Source organism: Sus scrofa, chromosome 18 (assembly GCF_054392235.1).
Source record: "Sus scrofa isolate SSC_HxYL_T2T_F1_AM1 chromosome 18, Sscrofa_HxYL_maternal_Yorkshire_Landrace_v2.0, whole genome shotgun sequence".
Classification (NCBI taxonomy): domain Eukaryota; kingdom Metazoa; phylum Chordata; class Mammalia; order Artiodactyla; family Suidae; genus Sus; species Sus scrofa.
In genome coordinates, this window is record NC_139400.1 from 36,748,479 (window position 1) to 36,763,297 (window position 14,819).

Below are 14,819 nucleotides of genomic sequence, written 5' to 3' on the forward strand. Positions count from 1 at the left end.
TTCCCGTCGTGGCTCAGTGGTTAATAAATCCCACTAGGAACCATGAGGTTGTGAGTTCGATCCCTGCCCTTGCTTAGTGGGTTAAGGATCCAGCGTTGCAGTGAGCTGTGGTGTAGGTTGCAGATGAGGCTTGGATCTGGCTTGCTGTAGCTCCAGCATAGGCGGTGGCTACAGCTCCGATTGGACCGCTAGCCTGGGAACATCCATATGCCATGGGAGCGACCCTAGAAAAGACAAAAAATAAATAAATAAATTGTTCTTTTCTTACTGTAAATTAGGAATTTCATTTCACACTGCCCAGTGTCCTTCAAACCGATAGAATGAGACTGAGTTCTGTTCAGAAGCAAAGGAAAGCTTTATTCTTTGATAAGAGAATGCAGAGGTGCAGAGTTCCCATCGTGGCGCGGGGGTTAACGAATCTGACTAGGAACCATGAGGTTGCGGGTTCGGTCCCTGGCCTCGCTCAGTGGGTTAAGGATCCGGTGTTGCCGTGAGCTGTGGTGTAGGTTGCAGACGCAGCTCGGATCCCGGGTTGCTGTGGCTCTGGCGTAGGCAAGTGGCTACAGCTCCGAATTCGACGCCTAGCCCGGGAACCCCCATATGCCATGGGAGAGGCCCTAGAAATGACAAAAAGACAGGGAAAAAAAAAAAAAGAATGGAGAGGTGCAAGCTCAGGTCTGGAGAACACTCTCTCCCCAAAGGGCCATGGGTGGGGCTGCTCTGTCGGTTCCTGTCAGCAGGGGAGGGCGAAGTTCGGGTGGATGGGCCCTGGTTCTAGGGCGCTGCGCAGATCACAGTGCCCGGGCGGCCCCTCTGCACACGGCCCGCTGCCGCCATCTTGAATTGCGGCGTCCGGCGTCAGGCTTCTGTCCTCGCCGGGGCTGAGGCGCCCCCGGCCGACTCCGCCTTTTCGCGCACCAGGAGCTCGGGTCCGAAAGGCCAGGTGCGAGGCTTCTGCTCCCGGCAGGCACCCTGCAAACAAGTCAAACTAGACCAAACACAAAGGAAAAGGGAAAAAAAGGTTAGACTTTATTTTATTATGCAGATTCTGTTTCCTTTCCCAGGAATTGATAATGGGCTTTGCTGGCAGCAAAACAATCAAACCTGGAGAGAGGGTGGTGGGAATCTCTGATTTACAGCTTTGTGCTCCACCAAACTACAAATTTTGCCATAGGAATGTCTTTTGCAGTAAATATTTGCGTGTATTCCTCATGTTTTTTTCAAAGTAGTCCGCCATTAATATTTATAAAAAGCCCTTTTTAAAACCCCAATATGTTTCAGCTATACCGAGAGACCAAGTGAGGGGGCTTTTTTTTTAAAAAAAAAAAACCTTCTTGAGCCACAGCTGTATCCTGGAAGCATTCTGTGGGGGTGGAGGATTAGTACCAGCAGTAATAGAAATATGAAAAACACAAGGAGATAAAATTTAAGAGATCGAATTGGAGTCACTGACCAAAAGCCTTTCCCCATCCTGAGATTCTACTTTCTAAACCGTGGGTTGAGGAGTCTGACTTTTATTTTCCTAGATATGGTGGAAATCCATTATAATTCCTTAATTATTGATTCCTCAAGGATATGCAAGAGGTCTATTTGGGCTTAGTCATTATATTATTCTGGCCTTTTCTACAGTGCCTGTAATATGGTAGGCTCTTAAGAAAATATAGTTAAACAAATGAATATACTGGTAATCAATCTCCAGTCTTAACATCTAATATACTCTTCTTTATATAAACACATTCTCAAGGGATTTTGAGTAGATAGCTGGGACACTAGTGTACCACAACGAGCTAATATTTTAATTTATTAGTTTCTTATTTGATTTTCTATATCTTTATTCTTAGTTGCCAGAATGTAATTTGTACTTTTTTTCCTAATCTGCTGTTAGGAAACTTTCTTTTAAGAGTACAACTCTCTTGTAATGTATGGTTAATTTGGAAACACTGGTTTGGTTCTTTTATTTAAAAAATACTGTAAATCTACTATACTTCAATTAAAATAAAATAAAATAAAAAATGAAACACCTAAAATGACGGAAACTTAAAAAATACCAGTTTGACTATTTAGAAGTTCTTTCCTGATCTCAAATTTTAGTCTGAATCATGGAGATGGACAAACACTAGTGCAGTTAGAGAGATTTGATTGTTAGTGGTTGAAGGTAAGTATTTAATATATGCTTCATTCAGGAAGTTCTGTATTATTAAAAAGGCTGAATATCGGTGGTGATAGTTGGAATCACCTGGCGTTTACTCTGTCTCCTACAAAAATCCTTAAGTGAATAAGGCTATTCTATATGTTCTTGATAGAGTGAAATGATACATATTACTTCTGGTAACTGATAGTTGATGCTTACATACATTGGACTGCTGGCTCATCAGGTAGACTGAGTTTGTTGAATTTGCATGTGTCATTGCTAATCCATCTGAAGCACATGACACCATATGTCAGTTTACTTAATGATGCTGGAAAAGGATCCGTTGGAGAAAAGAATCCTACAGCATTATTTGAGCAGTATTTGTCCTCAGTGGAGATTTTTGTTGTTGTTGTTTTGACAGTGTTATTTGTTTTGTTTTTCTGCTTTTTATAATTTAAAATGCTTATGACATTTTAGCTGATACAGTGTCATTTTCCATAATCTATAAAAGATTTTTTTAAACTCTTAGCCAGATGTTAATTTTGGGGGCATAATGGTTAAATCCCGCCCATCTCTTTGTGTACAGTTTACTTTATCTTCTTGCAAAAAGTGTGGCTTGAACAGCTGTGCCCAGTTCTATTCTTGAAATGAACATTAGTTGCTATTCCATCTCTGTGTGCCTCTGCAAAATGGAGAGGGGCATTTGAATTTGGAATGATTTACTTTGCCAAGTTCAAGTTAAGTGTTAGTTTATTGGAGAAATTCAAATAGATTTAGGGGCGTCTCTTGCCCGTTTCTTTCCTGTGTGGAGAATATTCAACATTACCACCACCAGCATCGAATACACACTTCTGCTCTTATATTTCAGAAACCTTGCTGTTGAAAACTACCAGCTAAAGGTTGCACTTTTCACACTGTGGCTCATTTTCACACCTTCAGCAGCAAGAAGAGCATATTCAAAATACTGCAGTCAGCTGCTTGCGTATGTGAATCTAACATGATGAGAAGCCTTTCTTTTTCCCAGTCATCCTTCTTTGACACAAAAATAGTTTCAACATTTGACGGTACCAGGGTCAATAAACATTAATAGATGTTGGCTCTGTGAACATAGCACTTGACAGATGCTTTTCTGAGGACAATGAAAAATTGCTTATTCAAGCAAATGATGATGTAAACACCATTCTTAAGCTTGTGTTTCTCCGTAGCCATGTCTCTAAAGCACATTGACTTACTGATGTTCAGTGTGGCCTTCAAGGGATTGTTGTTAAATGTTTTGGTAGGTCACTCATATATCAAGTTTTCTAAATTTTTCAATAGACCCCTTACTCCTGCTTTCTGCATCTTACTATTGTAGTTAGTGATTTATCCCCAGAAAAATAAATGAATCTATTTTGTATCTTCCTATTAATCATACCAATGAAACAATAAGTTTGTTAATGATTTATAAATGAATACCAAAACCAATTTTTTTTAGTCACACTTATAATATACTACTCTTCTTGCAGAATATATGACAGGGACAAGAAACTATAAAACCTATGCCAATAACGTCACATTCTAACTAAAATATGTTCAGAATAGAAAAATAATCGCAACATGCTTTCTGGAACTGACTGTATTTAATGATGCAAGAGTCAGGGATCCTTAGTTGTCTGATTTGAAATGCTAGGCCATAAGCAGTGTTGAAATCAAACTTTGAAATAGCTCTGCTATCAATGACAACTTACAGCAGCATTACTTTTATGGATATATTATAGATTATTAAAATATTTATTATGCCAGTGGGTATGTTTTTCATTCATGAAGTTTTGATTGTAGTGAGAGTGGTAATCTTACAGTGGTAATCTCTTTGGGTATAGTATATTTCTTTCAGATGAAACAGAATCAATCATAGTTTGTTTATAAACCAGAAACATTTTAACCACTACAGATAGAACAGTATTTGACGCTAATATTTCTTATCTCCCTATCCCACTTCATCTGTTCTCTTTAAGAATCTTCCACTCATATTAATGTTGGTATACACCATAATTATTTTCTTATGTTAGGGAGAGCTCTTATCCTATTGATAATTTGCATTCTAAGCCAGTGGGGGATTTATTCTCTGAGTGATGAAGATAGGAATTATGAACTATGTACATATTAATTTCCTTTAAAGTCAGATGAGTATCTTCCATTAAAGGAGCGATTAAAAATAAATCAAAGATTATCTATAATTGTTGAAATTTCAACACACACATACAAACAGTCTCATACATACTTGTGTTAACTGCATTAGCTGTCCCTTTCGCAGCTCAGGACATTCATTCAGCCATCCCTTCAACATACATTACACATTTATACTACAGGTGGTATTTTGGGTGCTTCTAAGCAATTTGAACAGGTCCCCTTTTCATAGATGATATTTTTACTCATTGGCATATGTCATGATGGTTACATGGGTAAATATCATATCGATAGCACATATAGATGAATATTACTTTTTATTTTTAACCAAAGGATATACAGTCTATGGAACAATATTGTAGATAGTCTAAAAGGCTACAGAATTCTAAATCTTATTCCTCAGTAACGATAATATGCAAATGAATGTATTGAATACAGAGGTAACATTTAATTAGGTAAAAATTCCAGTTTGATTGAGGATACCATAGTTGGAAATAAGAGTGAGTGGTAAGTTGTGGTGGTTAAGAACATGGCTTTGAACTTATATCCTACCAGGGCTATAAAAGGTTCTTTAATGACTGTGATCTAGAAATTATGAAGAGATTATGGGCACAATGGGATGATAATAATAACTAGCTCTGTAGAATTATGTAGAATTGAAAGTCAGCATGCATTTTAATCCTTTAGCATAGTACCTGGCCTAGAGTAAAACTTCGGTAAATGTTAACCATTATTGTTATTACAAATCCATTAACATAAAAACTTATTGACCTGGCAACCTCCAAACATTTTTTAGTTTGGTTATTACTGAATACAAAGATATTGAATGTTAGCATTTTAAAGATCAGGAAATATGACAACTGTGGTAGCAATGTCAAAGAAATATATGTTATAGGAAGACAAATGGCCAATTAGACATAAAGGAACATTTTTTAGGAGACAAGATGTAGTTATGGATTTCAATATAAGTGAGTGAGTGATAATGGAAATTTATTTCTTTGCTTTCTATGTATTATAATTACATTTCCATTAGAAAATTTCTAAAGAGTTAGAGATAAGCCCTAGAACACCTGAAGTTATTCTATCTTGAAATGACGTTTTAATTATTTGTTTTTAACTTTTGTGTTGATTTATCTGGAGCTAATAAATAAGTTCTAAGTAGAAGTGTTTGACTAAGTACATCTGGAGAGAAGAATGTGTTTCCAGCAATTGGAAAATGAACACATTCTGTACATTCTTCTTTGGGTTTTTTAGCACTTAATAGCTCTTTATTATATATCTACATTCCTGACCTCAAGAGCACAGATCAATATAGTCTTAATAGGCTTTCCAACTCCAAATTTGATTACTTACATGCATGTAGATTTCCATTTTTATACCTCATTTCATAAAAGACTTATAGAGACAGCATATAAATACAGAAATATAACTAGCAAAATATTATAATGGTGCTCATTTGAGTTTTGACTGAAGCTTTAGAAAATAAATGAAAGGTACTTAAGTGAGTATATGAAAATCACTTCTCTGCATTACTAAATTTTACAGAGGAAAAAATTTGGAGAAACTGTTCTTTTCTTCTCTATGCCTCTCTATGAAGGCGTGGGATGTGTGACCACCATGGAAACTTAGAGGGTAGGAAAATGGCAGCTAGCTAGGTTTTGTGGTAAGAGTGTTGAGTGTGGATGCTGTGTTGACACTGACCAATATTCCTGGGGATTATTAATTCAAGGGACATGTTTCTCATGGACTAGACACATCCGTATAGGACAGAATGAGTGGTCATCTTGGGTTCTCATCTCTTAGGGCCTCCAGTAAATGACAGTGGTCCTCAACATAAAGATGATTGTGGATTTAGAAAAGTGTCACCAAATACTACCACTTAGATCAGTGGAACTGAGGAGAAAGGAGCCCAGCAGGGAACCTCTGAAGAACCACTGACAGTGCCCTAAAAGGCAGAGCATCAACTTTAACCACATTCTAGATCCACCCAGGGATGTCAGCTTTAGCATCTGCCAGACAAGATAGAAAGAAACTATACCCAAGTCAGAATTGCCCTATTTTTCCCTACTCTCCACTTTTCCCTGTTTAGATACTGGAGGGAAATGAAATTTCATCCAGCAAATGGAGGAAGGTAATTCTCAGAAAATGTTTCCTCTGTAAACAAATAAGCAAACTGTCTTTGACTCTTTTTTTAATATTCCTTTGAGATATTTGTTAATTTAGGAATATATCTATGGGGTAAGAAGATTATTTTTTATGACGATTATTTTTTCATTTAAGATGTGAGAAACTGAGATACAGAGGCATTATAAGAATAACAGCTTAGGTTCTTCTTTATTAAAGAAGCTTCAGATCTTCTTTATTAAAAATATAATTAAAAGTCTTAAGAGGTGTAAAAGTTTTTTTAAAAAAAAAAAAAAGTAATCTGAGGTTACATGAAAGAACCTTGTAAGCTGGACTACTTACTGTATTCGTGGAGTTTATTTATATGGTATTATAACATGAGGCTAAATGGTTGTAAATAGACTATGTCTATTCAGATGTGGTTATTTCCGAGAGATAAATATACTTTTGCCATTTGGTAGAGCAATTGTTAAAGTATAATAAATATGTGCGTTAGGATTTCAAGTTTTTTTCCAGAGCAAATTTAGTAGACATGAAAATAAAGCTTTAACAGTGCTTAGTGGAATATTAAAATTATTTCAGAGGGTCTGCTCTTATTGCTAACGTGAGCCAGAAACTTGAACCTTATGCTAAAACAAGATAGAAACTACACCCAAGTCAGGGGAGTTCTCAAACTTGCCTGCAATCACTGGAATGCCTCAACAAAAGTAAAATGTGCATAAAAATTATGACTTAATTAGTATGGGTTATATATTATTTTTTTCCCTTTTTTTTTAGGGCCACGCCTGCAGCATAATGAAGTTCCCAAAGTTTAGGGTTGAATCAGAGCCGTAGCTGCCAGGCTACACCACAGCCACAGCAGCGCAGATCCAAGCCACATCTAGAACCTACACCACAGTTCATGGCAGTGCTGTATCCTTAACCCACTGAGTGAGGCCAGGGATCAAACCTGCATCCTCATGGATACCAGTGGGGTTATAACCCACTGAGCCGCAATGGGAACTCCAGATATTAAGATTTAATTGGTGTGGGGTGGGGCCTGAGCTTTGAAGTTTTTAAAAGATCCCAAAGTGATGCAGATGTGCAAAAAAGTTTGGGAACTTCTGAGCTAAGAAATTATTCTTATATTTTAATGTTTGTTCTCACATGCAGCAAGAACAATTTTCTAGTCATTAGTGAGCCTGCTAATTCTGTTATAAAACAAAACCAAAGCTCTGTTTCTGTAAACAGAACTATCAGGCCAGTTCCAGAAATCTCTACAGTAAGGTTTAATTTTGCATGAAGTAACTCTAGTAAAGATTCCTTAAAAGAAACTTTATATTTATTATGATATGAGTAGTTCACTAACAATTATGTCTAATTTAAAAGTTTTAGCAAAATTTTGTGTAAAACCTAGTCATATCCAAATGCTATAAGACTTCTTTATCTTGGCTATCAGAAAGCAACCTATAGAAATTCCCATTGTGGTGCAGTAGAAATTGAATCCGACTAGTAACCACGAAGTTGTGGGTTCAATCCCTGGCCTCACTCTGTGGGTTAAGGATCCGGCATTGCCATGAGCTGTGGTGTAGGTCGCAGATGTGGCTCGGATCCAGCGTTGCTGTGGCTGTGGAGTAAAAAAAAGAAAGCAACCTACCTTACGAAGAAATCTGTGGCCTGAGAAAGACAGTCCTTAATTTATAAATTTATCTTCTTTATTGGTACAATCTTTTATCAGTTAATTCATTCATGTATTCATGTGTTAGGTTATTATATTTTCAGCTTTATTCAGTGACCGCTATGTGGCAGTTCTTTTGCAAAATGGGGGAAAAAGAGACGAAAAATCATTTCTCTTTAATTTTTGGAAATTCTGTTATCATTATATTATCCTTTAGCATAGCAATTTCATTAATTGTAAATCATCCAAAGGAAATAATCAGATATGAGCACAAAATGTATATATATGAATGTTACGCAGCACACAAATTATGACAGAAACTTCAAGAAGGAGAATGTGAAATTTATAGTAAATTCAGTCAGGGCCTGGGGGCTGGTTTATACTTTGCATTTTTTTGTTGTTGTTGTTGTTGTCTTTTAGACATTTCTTGGGCCGCTCCTACAGCATATGGAAGTTCCCAAGCTACGGATCGAATCGGAGCTGTAGCCGCCGGCCTATGCCAGAGCCACAGCAACACAGGATCCGAGGGGTGTCTGCAACCTATACCACAGTCATGGCAACGCTGGATCCTTAACCCACTGAGCAAGGCCAGGGATTGAATCCGCAACCTCATGGTTCCTAGTTGTATTCGTTAACCACTGCACTACAATGGGAACTCCTATACTTTCCATTTTTTTTTTCGTTTGTATGTTTTTCAAGCTTTATTGAAAGATAATTGGCATATAACATTGTGTAAGTTTAATATATACAATGTAATGATCTAATACATGTTTTTATTAGGAAATAACTTATACAGTAAGATTAATTAACACCTCCATCACCTCTCATAATTATCATTTTATGTGTTGTAAGAACATTTATAATCTACTTGCTTAGATATAACTTAGTTTTCAGTACTCCATGAGTATTCAAATATTGGGGAAAATCTTACGATTTGTTAATAACACTGTTTCAATTTGTATTATACATTATATATCAGGCTTATAATAAATACTCTACATTAATTATCTGGTACTAATCCTCACCACAGTTCAATTATGTAGCTTATTTGTAGCCTCATTTTATATTTAAGAAAATTAAGAGAGAAATAAAATAACTTGCCCAAAGTCATCTATTAAATGACTGAGGTTAGTAGTAAAGGCCCAATGCATATACTCTTGACTATTCTGTATTCTCAGTGAAAGGAAGCAGAGTATATGATTTTATAGATACTAGAGTTAAAATTTCATTTTATACATTAAATGTTTCATTATGGGGGATGATGCATAATTTCTGCTTTTTTTCCTACCTCTCTCTCTCTCCTTTTTGTGTTTTGTGTAATGAACATGGATTAAATTTATAATCAGGAAAACAAAATAAACATACATGTAAAGAGGACTTGTGACCTCCAGGAGTTTCCCATACATCCAAGGAGGAGGAACTCTCCCTTTCCTTTCCCCTCTCCCTCTGACCCCATCTCCAGTCATTAGCAACCAGTGTCCTCCTTGCCATGTTCAAAAGTTATGGAGAAAGGAGAAGTAAGGGGTTAGGACAGCTCCTGTGTAGCTGGTTAGTTTCACTTTCTTCGGCCTTATGTGTATTTTATTTTATTTTATTTTTTGTCTTTTTGCCATTTCTTGGGCCACTCCCGTGGCATATGGAGGTTCCCAGGCTAGGGGTTGAATCGGAGCTGTAGCTGCCAGCCTACGCCAGAGCCCAGCGATGTGGGATTCGAGCCGCGTCTGCGACCCACACCACAGCCTCACGGCAATGTCAGATCGTCAACCCACTGAGCAAGGGCAGGGATTGAACCCGCAACCTCATGATTCCTAGTCAGATTTGTTAACCACTGCGCACTATGGGAACTCCCTTAAATGTATTTTAAATGGCCTCCTTAGATGGGCCTGTTAGGTGAGAGAAGACATTTCTTTCAGTCTTCGCTTCTCATGTATTTCTTGTTGGACCTTCTGTTCAGTGCTTTCTTGAAGTGGGCAGGAGCACTTCTAATTTCCGCGCCTTTGGGGACTCCTTCCACAGTCACTGGGCACCAAGTGTGAGACTTGGAGGCTTTTCTCTGGAGTCCATATGACCCTTGTTGAACAATAATCATTGTCAAGTCTATAAAGAACGAAGGGCTTTATTTGGAGTTTTAAGAATTGCAATTCAGGAGACATGGATTTAGAAAAAACTATAAGTGTGCTGGAGAAGAGAATGACCCAGGGGCTATAAAGGCAAAACCCACAAATTTGTTAAAGTTGTCGGCAAGAATTATGATGGACTATGGCCAGGAAAGGAAATATTTGCCCTTAAGGGATGTGTTTTCACAAGTTATTTTAGGGTAAGTGCTTGTTAAGTATCTTGAGTTTCAGAAACATTGGAAGATCTTCTGGATGCCTGCCTTAAGACAGAAGGGTCAAAGGTCAAGCTATCAGGCTGAGATGTACTTAAGTCACACTTCCTCTGTGGCCTCCAAGCTCTATTTTGGAGCGCTCTCTTAGCAGTACCAACTCTATTTTGATTTTTCCTTTCATACCTATAGGACACTTGACCAACCCCACGTGGATTTCTCTTTCTTGACTGCATCTGATGAGCAGGAAATATTCATGCAGCTCTTGTCCCACCACATTTTAGGCAAGCAGGCTGATTTCATTTGTAAGGGTAAATATATATCTAAACAGAAAAGAGAAAGAAACCCTCTCCCTTTTTCTTTCAGAGTATTTTCTCCAGAAAACTTGTAAATTCTTTTTCTGTCTCTTTGAGATGTATGTAAATTATTTTTAAAGGCTAAATAAACCAGCATTACAATCTAGAAATACCTTTCTTAAGGACCTGGGGGCCAGCTCTTTGATGCATAATCAAGGAAGATAGCACCTCCCAGTGGCAGGGTAGTGCTACCTAGCAACAACTGGCAAAACTAACTTCTGTCGCAAAGATAATGAAAGTTTATTTTTCCTTTGGGTAAAGCCAACTAGCTAACACTGAAGATTACCCCAGTTATCAGATGAGTCTAGGATGAGAACTTGCTGTCAAGTTCTCATATTTGAGGACGAGTTATTGTTTATGTGGAGATCATGTATGCAATGGGTTGTTATCACGTTAGTTTTCTGTCTTTGCAGTGTCTTTAATGAATTGCCTTAATGGGCTTGATACTCTGCTTTAATGCTTATTCAATAATAAAATTGTTTTATTTTCTACTTTTGTGGAGAGGATTTCTGTGCGGGGAGGATATTTTGTTTTTAATTGTATTTCCCTAGCACAGTACAGCAGCCCTCACTCTCTGATTCCACTACAAAAGCAGTTAATCTGTCCTTCCCTTGCCTTTAAAATCCCTAGTCCACTCTCTATTTTGTGTTCCTCAGTTATGCACCTAGACTTGGCATTTTTCATAGGAGGCATTTTCCTTTTCCCTTCTCTAAAAAGAAGGATGGGAACTGTGACCAGGGTAAAAACTTTCTCCAAAGCAGTTTCTTCACCAGTCATTTCTTTTCGTGGTCCCTAACCTGTTCTTACAAGTTTCATTGGACATGTGATATGGATCTACCAGAATTCAGGAAAGAATTTTTTTGGAAACTTAATTCTGTACATGGACGTGAAGGATTCACAGTCACTTTGGTGTTCTGACATTTATACTGTAGAAAACTCATTCTAATGTGAGGGGAGAAGTGTTGTACTCAAACATCCTGTTCCAATTATAACTGCAACAGTAAAATATACATGATGCTTCAGGAATATAGAAAAAAAAGAACTATTTCATTTACCTTGACATGGACTATAGGCTTTAACAGTCTGAAGTGCTCTTCAGGAAAATTCTTTTCTCTTTTTGTTGTTTGGTTTTGTTTGTTTGATACCTGATTTGTGCTGTGTTTGATACCTGATTTGTGCTGTGTTCTAGCAACAGCATCGTATGCTAATGAACTATCTCGTTCTCTCATACACATGCGTGCATACATATATACACACACTCATTTCGGTTTTCATACTCATTGTTACTAGTGTAGTTAAAAACTGAATTAATTTTTAAAATATTTTGTCATTGACTCCCCACAGCCCAGGCATATCAATCATAATTCATTTGGGTGTAAAAATGTTTATAATTTACTTTAAAATACTTCAATCACAGATAGTGTGAATTAGATAAATAATGGTTTAAATTAGAGTTAAGGAATTCCCCAATCTGAAATTCACTGCCTAGAGTAGTTAGGTACCTTTTAATCTGAAATTTCACTCTTTAGAGATAGCTACAAGGCTCAGCTATCTTCAACTAGGTCAACACAAGAATTTTTTTCCTATGCATAACTATAATTGGTTATCATTGGTAAAATTAATAGTTTATTAGCTAATTGTTAGGTATGGGTACTCATTAATGTGATTAATAATATTGGAAATACATTGTATGGACAAACATCTTTCTAATCTGCATTAATAGGCATAAAAATCTAGCCAGCCTATTAACTCCAAGTTCCCAATACATCCCACTCCCTCTCCCTCCCCCTTGGCAACCACGAGTCTATTCTTCAAGTCTATGATTTTCTTTTCTGTGGAAAGGTTCATTTGTGTAATATATTAGATTCCAGATATAAGTGATATCATATGGTATTTGTCTTTCTCTTTCTGACTTACCTCACTTAGTATGAAATTCTCTAGTTCCATCCATGTTGCTGCAAATGGCATTATGTCATTCTTTTTATGACTGAGTAGTATTCCATTGTGTATATATACCACATCTCCCTAATCCAGTCATCTGTGGATGGACATTTGGGTTGTTTCCATGTCCTGGCTATTGTGAATAGTGCTACAGTGAACATGTGGGTGCATGTGGATTGGGAACTTGGGGTTAATAGATGCAGATTATTGCCTTTGGAATGGTTAAGCAATGAGAACCTGCTGTGTATCACTTGGAACTATAGCTAGTCACTTATGATGGAGCATGATAATGTGGGAACAAAGAATCTATACATGTATGTATAACTGGGTCACCATGTCGCACAGTAAAAAATTGGCAGAACACCAGTTATAATGAAAAAAAAAATCATTATTAAAAAAAAAAAAGAATCTAGCCAGCCTAAAATTTGTTCTGTCCACTAAGGTATTGCTCTCCAGGCTTGATTCCAAACCAGTTCACTTGAGGCTTAGTCTCTCTTTTATGCAGTTTGAATACTATAGAATTTAGGCAAAAGAAAGGAAAGACAGGATTTTGTGAGTTCTTAGAGGTAGTCTGACTATTCGATAAATTCTTGGGGAATTTGGTGGGAGACTTTGTTTGCTGTCTAATTAGTTTCAGTTTATTGGGAAATAATCATCTGTTGCCTACCTTATATTTGGGAGATCAAATGAAAAGAGTCTAATAGTTCTGCATCACAAAACTATTTCAAACCAATTCAGTACAGCCAGTGGGAGATGGGAGGAATAGAGATCACAGGGAGTGGGGTGTATGGAAGGACTCACAGAGCAAAAGATGCAGCAAAAGAGTACCAAGTTTACCAGAAGGTTTAAGGGAAAATATCTTCTCAGGGGAATATTATGAGATGGTCTCAAGAAAAATTGTATGGCTTATTCATTCTATTAGAAAAATGGCTGAAACTTTGATGTTTTAGGGTAGAAAAATAGGCAGAAGCAAGACTATGAGGGGATGTCTATAATCTATAGAAGTGCTTTTCAGACTTTTAAAAACGCAACTCTTAGTAAAATAATTTTTAGATTACACAAGCATAAACACAAAAAAATAAAAATTTCTTAAAATATCACATCTTATTAGGTAATGCATACTCAGATGTTTTATATTCTTTTTAGCTTAATCTGCTTTATCTTATTTTATTTAAAATATTGGTTTTGAACAAGTAAATTGACTTTCTCTCACATCAGTGGTCAGTTTTTCCAGTGAGAAAACTCTGCACTGTAGAAAACTGACAGCTACTAAAGGATTTTAAATCCGTGTTTGTGCTGACTAGAAATATTCTTGTTTTGATAGTATAGAGAATGAATTAGACGTGTGAGACTGGAGGTGGAGAAGAAAGTTAGATTATCCCCATAAACCAGACAAGAGATTGTGAGTATAGGAACTGGGCATTATCTTTGTGGATTGGGGGTAGGAAAGATTTGAAAGCTAAGTGGATCGAATTAGCAGGATTTAGTCACTGATTCTATGTGAAAGTTTGGCGTTGATGAGGGAGATGGAATGACAGAAAACAAGATTCAGGAATATTTTCTAGGCCAATGGGTTAGATAACAAGTTTGTGTATAGGAGGGATTCACAAGGATACAGGATACAAGAAAACCACAGTTCAGTTTTATTTATTTTCTAATAAGGGAAGCTTATTATATTTTTTGTTCTCGGTGTGGCTTGGAATATTCCATAATTTGATAGTTTTTTTAATAGAACATATCTTAGGAAGTCTATTGGCTGTTTAGACCTTAACAGTTGTTTGAGCCAGTGGATCCCAAATCTGATGCTGCTTAAAACAGAGTCCCTCTGGGAGGATGATTCAAGGGCATGTGCTATCTAACAAGGTCCCCAGTGAATCTTTGCAGCAGTCCTATTACTGGAATGTGACTATCACTGCTCTTTATTTTAAATAAAAGAAATCTGAGTCTCTATGGTATATAGCGATTTCTAAAATTCTAACTATTTAAAGGCTTAGCTAGAAATAAAATTCACCCAGTTTTAGTGCTTTTCTCCACTTCAATGCTTTCTTCAAAACCATCGTACTTTATTATTTGCTGATGACCTTGCCTTATACTTTTAAATATAGACTACCTGGCAAT

General features: G+C 36.9%; 1 protein-coding gene across 2 annotated transcripts in view; it reads left to right on the plus strand.

The window, feature by feature from the left end:
- The first annotated feature begins 898 nt into the window (after positions 1 to 898).
- Positions 899 to 14,819, plus strand: part of LOC146394980 (uncharacterized) — a 480,198-nt gene continuing 466,277 nt past the window's right edge. For both annotated transcript variants that reach the window (XR_014834441.1, XM_085006031.1), the window contains exon 1: positions 899 to 1,021. The gene's annotated coding sequence lies outside the window, so the exon portion shown is untranslated. The remainder of the gene's footprint in view (positions 1,022 to 14,819) is intronic.